Source organism: Rhinopithecus bieti, unplaced genomic scaffold (genome assembly GCF_001698545.2).
Source record: "Rhinopithecus bieti isolate Rb0 unplaced genomic scaffold, ASM169854v2 scaffold_25940, whole genome shotgun sequence".
NCBI classification, from domain to species: Eukaryota; Metazoa; Chordata; class Mammalia; order Primates; family Cercopithecidae; genus Rhinopithecus; species Rhinopithecus bieti.
In genome coordinates this window covers 2,457,095-2,462,951 of record NW_016811810.1, presented here as the reverse complement: position 1 = coordinate 2,462,951, position 5,857 = coordinate 2,457,095, and positions in this window count along the sequence as shown.

Here is a 5,857-nt window from a genome sequence, read left to right as displayed (position 1 = left end):
TGGGTGACTGGGGTGGCTGGGGTGGCTGGGAGGGTGTGGGTGGCTGGGAGAGTGTGGGTGGCTGGGGTGGCTGGGGGGGTGTGGGTGCCAGGCTGCACCGGGCCCTGGAGAGCATGCAGTGCCTTCCTGGGTGAGGGGCAGTCGTTCGAGACCAGGAGTGAGAGAATGGCAACTCTCAGTGTATGCTTTGTAAAGACCACTCTGGCCATGGCGGCAGAGAGGAAAAAAGAGTTTGGTTCAGGGGGGATATGGTCAGGGCAGCCGGGAGGCCAGGGAGGAGGCTGCTGTGCTCCCGGTAGGGGAGAGGGCGGTGGGTGGTGCTGGCGGTGGCAACAGAGAGGCCTTTGCAGGTGGCCTTGACAGAGGAGCAAAGAGATGAAATAACACTCCTGTTTCAGGCGAGTAGGATCCAGGTTCCGCATGAGGAGCAAAGGGCTTCCCCAGGGAAGGGCCTGCTGGCTGAGAGAGGCGGATCTCTGCCCCAGCCAGCGGGTACTTGCAGGAGGGGCTGCCTGCCTCCCAACACGAGGAGAGGCAGAGGGTAGAGAAGGAGGGGCTTATCCAGGAGACCCCCTGCTCCCAGCACAGACAGCTCACCCCTCAGTGTGGCCTGCACCTGCCCCGCTGTCCCGGGGTAGAAGGGAGGTGTGCAGCTCTGAGAAGCCACAACAGCCCCCAGCTCGACAGCCAGGGCCCCGGAGCCGCGCAGTTTCACATTGAGGAGATGCGTCCCACTCAGGGTCTTTGTGTGAGCAAAACGTTCTTTTTCTGATTCCATTCTTTTTCATACAAAGAAAAAGTCTCATAAAAGGGCCCAAAGCCACAGTGATTCGTCTCCAACTCATTTCAGAGTTTCAATTATCTAAATTATTGCTTTGCCCTGGCAGAAAAGGAAGAGGCTCTATTTTTAAAGTCACTGGGAGATAAGTGCCGGGTTGCCTCCCCTGTCAACAATGCATAAGAATTTTGATCAGGCGCTCATCACGTTTCAATAGCAGCAACAATGGCAGCCACCGGGGTCCCGGGGATTTTATTTTTAGCCTGAAAATCACAAAGGAGGAGCCAGGAGATTTCACACGGCAGCCTGGGCTTTTGAATGTCGCCTCTGCAAGGCCAGCCAAAAATCGTGCTTGGCTCCCCGCGAGCTGGGAGAGTCCGAGTGGGAGGGCCACTTGGCTGGGAGCGGAAGGAGCAGCCTCTGGCACCGGCTTCGTGCATCCTTTGCGCATCCATCCACGATGCTCCATTAGCTCCTTCGGCAGATGGCCGGGTCCCCGCAGGGAAGGAAGAGCCGGTGCTACGCTGTCTCTGTCGGCAGGGGCGCTAGTTCCCAGCTGAGGGGCAAGGGCCCTGCAGGAGAAAGACAGGGGATGCCAGGAGGCTCAGGGAGACATGTAGGCCTGACAGTTATCACAGGCGGCTTCCGGGAGAAGGCAGCACAGTCTGAGCCTGGGGAAACAAATCTCACCTTGATGGTTGCAGATGAGAGTGGGAAAGGGGAGGGAGGGTGTCCCCGGGTGTGGAGAAGCAAAAGCAAAGAGCTGGAGACCGAGAAGAGCAGGGAGCCTGGGTGGGCAGTGAGTGCAGCGCAGAAGAAGGAAGTGAGAAGAGATGGGACAGAAAGTGGGCATGCCCACAGAAGGAGGCGGGGGATTCGGAGGACGGCAGGTGACAAGGAAGGCTCATGAGCAAAGGCGCGGAGGGCTGGTGCTGGGCTGGACCTAGGTCCTGGGGAGGCCAGGCTACCGAATGTCCCAGAGGAGGTCACGTCCAGGGTTGAGGTCAGCCCTGTGAGTATCTGCCAGCCGGCTGAGGAGCAGTGGGGGAGTGAGGTGCTGCCTGGGCCCTGTTCTCTGCGGGTCAGGGGGTCTTAGAGACAAGAGGGACCCTTCCCGCTGATTCAATCAGACCAGGGTTTCACTGGCAGGGCGCTGGGAGGCTCACGGAAGGGCCAGGAAGGCTTGAGGTCCAGGCTCGGCGGCAGGTTAGACGGAGAAGCCACCCAGCCAGATGTGCAGGCCCAGCGAGGGCACCACGGCTGCCCTCAGAGGCTGCAGCTCGTACCCTGGCAGTTGCCAGCTCAGAACCCCAGCTGTGGGCACTGCCACCGAGACTGGAGCAGCCCGCTCTCCTGGGTCACAGCTTCTCTGGACCTCCATGTCCTGGGATATTGGCCTGGCTGGTTGAGTCAGGGACAGGTGCCCACATCCTAGCTATAGGGCTGGGAAAGTGATTCTGTGTGTCTGACTTCTATACTGGAAAGGAACACAGAGAGGGGTCCAGGTGCTGACAGCCAGAAGACCGCACAGGTGTCAGCTATGCAGGGTCACAAAGGGGAGCACCGGCTGGCGATAGGGGAAGCTGCTGTGAGCCTGCACTGCGGTCTCTGCAGGGAAGGCCAGGTGCGGGGCAGGCAGGGTGCACAGACCTGGTTTGGCTCGTTGGAATAATTTTGGTAGGTGAATCATTTCAGTAGGCTCTGGGCAATGTGGGTGGTCAGGTGCTGGTGACTCAGCCTCTTGTAGACGCAGCCAGTAGACACACAACTGGCCTTAGGTGATTTAGGGCAGGGGACTAGTGTCCTGGGCTGCGGGGCCTGATGATGGCAGGTGAGTGGTCTTTGGGCGCTGGGTGGGCCGGCTGCATTGGAACAGCACTCTGCATGGCAGCTTCTATCCCTAGGGAGTGGCCAGCCTCTCCTGGTCAGCCCTGGGAGGGGCAGCCACTCCTGGTCAGCAAGGCGTCTCCGTCAAAGCATGGTAAAATATGCAAAATGGAAAGCACAGTGAATACAGTGCTTTCCTCTCCAGCCTCTGCTGTTCTTGGGCTGGGCGGGAGATTCCTGTGGGGAAGGAGGCAGCTCTGCCAGGGCTTAAGCCTCAGCTCCCTGTTGGCGGTCTTGTCCTCCTGCCCTCGTGCCTGGTCCTGCCCGTGCTGACAACTTGCTCATGCAATTGCTCCAGGTGCCCGGCCTGGCTGCAGGCCTGTGGACCCAGCTTCCAAGCCTGGAGTCTCTATCCTTACCTCCTGACCTCCTGGCAGGCTTAGGTCTTATGGACCTGGGAGCACACACCAGGTCCCCAGCCCTGTGGGAACACCCACCATTGACAGAGCCTGGGGTCTGCTCTTCAGACCCTTACAGCCTGGAAACCCCTTTGTCCCTGGCCCTGGAGTGAGGCTCAGGATTGAGGATGGCTGAATCGTGGCCTCACTCTTGGGTTCTGGGCCTCTGGGAGAGACACATTCATCCATAGAACCCTAAGTCAAGGCGGGAGGTGCTGTCATTGAGAAAGGCCTCGCAAGCACCGAGTGGCCTCATTTCCAGTGTGCTGGGAAGTGCGAGGGGTTCCCCTGAGTCAGGTAGGTGGGGTTGGGAGCAGAGGGAGAGAGAAGCAGATGCTCAGGAGCTGGGCTGAGGTGTGCTCAGGAGGGGACTTTGGGGAGTCAGATTTTGGGGACAGCATGGTGGAGAAGAGTGTAATCCTGAAGACTTGGCCTCTTGGGCACTGGGACCTGCAATGTCAATCTCCTCCCTGCCCACCCAACCTATCCACATGTGACCTCCACACCGGGCACTTTCCAGGGACTGCCACATCCCTAACAAAGCCCTGAACTCAGAGACCCAGAATGCTGACCCCTCGCCTCCCTATGCCTCAGCCTCTTAGGTGTGTCCAACTGGATGAGACCCCTGGCAGGCTGGCTGTGGGTGCCAGAGGTCACAGGGCTAAGCCCTGACACGTGGTCCAGCCTGAGTCTGTTCCTTCTGAGAAGCTCTGACCTGCCAAGACCTCGGTCTGACCTGGCCTCTCCGCTGCCTCAGCCTCTCAACTGACAGAACAGAAGGAAGACGTGTTGGGAAATAGCCCAGGGTGCTGGTGCTCCTGCCTCCTGTAGACACAGCCAGTAGATACACAACATAAAGCAAGACACACACACACACACACACACACACACACACACACACACACTGTTCCTGCCTTGCACCCAGCCAACCTAGGCATTAGGGATGGGGAGAGTCCCATGACTCAGGTCTGAGGCCCTCCGAGGCTTGCAGCCCCTTCCTTGGTACTTAATGCAAAATCCTCTGCAGACACTTCTGCATTCTGCATTCTCCATGTCATGGCTCACTTCATGAGGCACTGCTTGGGCCTGGTCTGCGTCCACCCCGGATCGCACCGCATCAACTGTACGATGATTAGGGAGCATGTGGCATTCTCTTGGTGCCTGCATCAGAGCTGCCCAGCCCCTGGGAGGGCACTGTCCAGGAAGACCTGTCTCCTTGCAGTAGACTGTGAGCAGCCGGCCCTCACTTGTTTCTTTCCGTGTGAAGATGAACAGCGTGCATGGAGCCACTCCATCACCAAACCTCCTTCCCCGCTCCTCGGAGGATGGAGTCTTTCCTCAGTGCCTCACTTAACAGCCTGCCTGACAAGCAGTGATTGGCCCAATGGGCTAGGAGATTAACTCATTTTAGGAGGATTCAGGGTTTCTATTTATCATGCTCCCCAACTGTGCTTCCTGGAGTGATTGATGGGGTGAGGAGGATGAGGGGCTGGTCAGAGGCAGCCGAACCACAGGGAGCTCTCCATTTTCTTCTAGACTTTCCCCACCCCAGCCCAACCCTAGCTGCTCACCATGGATACAGGTCAAGAGAGGGAAGGATTCGGTTGAGGGTGGGCTGGCTTTGGGGCCAGCGTCCAGGGGAGGGAGGCAGGGCAAGATGAGGCTTGCACTGGAGGCAGCCAGGGCTGGGCAGTGTGGCCTCAGAAGCCCTCGAGGAGGTGGTCTTGATGTTGGAGCCCTGGCTCTAGGCATGGGGTAGCATGCTTGTCTTGCATTTTGAGAAGATCACAGTGAACACAGCATGAAGGGAGGTGACAGTGGACATACTGTGATGCAGGAAGCCAAGTAGGAGATGAGTCCAGATGACGGGAAAGCTGGGATTGTCGAGGGGACTTAGGAGTGGCTTCCCTGAACCAGGACAGAGCTGCTGATTCATGAAATAGTGGCCCCAGTGCATCACTGGGCTGCAGTGTGCAGCTGTCTACCTCTCTACTCATGTTAGATGCAATTCACAGAGCTGGAAACAAGAAAGGTTTTCTGGCCTGCTCACCCCTATGTTGAAAATGATACTTAGCATAGTGAAAACATGGAGTTTTGGTATTAAACATGGTTGAATCTCACTTTTCTTTTTTGAAAGATCTTGGACATGTTAGGTGAGACCCTGGACTCGCCTAAGCTTTTATACCCACTTCTGGCCCAGACAGCTCCTAAAACACACCCCTGCCTCATAAGGCTACAGATGCTTCCTGCCTGTCTCAGCAGGTTAAGTAACAGCCTCACTCCACAGTCTGGACGTTAGCACAAGTTGGGGACTAGACCTTCCACACTCCTGACCTGCAGATGAACATTACTGATGAGGAGGTCAACCCAAGATGCTAGGCCTTTCACAAGAAATCAACAGACAGTGGCTTTGAACTATGGATGATCAATATGGACTGTGGATGGCCAATATGGACTGTGGATGGCCAATATGGGCTGTGGATTGTTAACGTGGTCTGTGGATGATCAAAATGGTCTATGGAGGATCTATGTGGACTATGGAGGGTCAGTGTGGACTATGGAGGGTCAGTGTGGTCTATGGATGGTCAGTGTGGTCTATGGATGGTCAGTGTGGACTATGGAGGGTCAGTGTGGTCTGTGGATAGACAGTGTGGTCTATGGATGGTCAGTGTGGTCTATGGATGGTCGGTGTGGACTATGGAGGGTCAGTGTGGACTATGGATGGTCAGTGTGGTCTATGGATGGTCAGTGTGGACTATGGAGGGTCGGTGTGGACTATGGAGGGTCGGTGTGG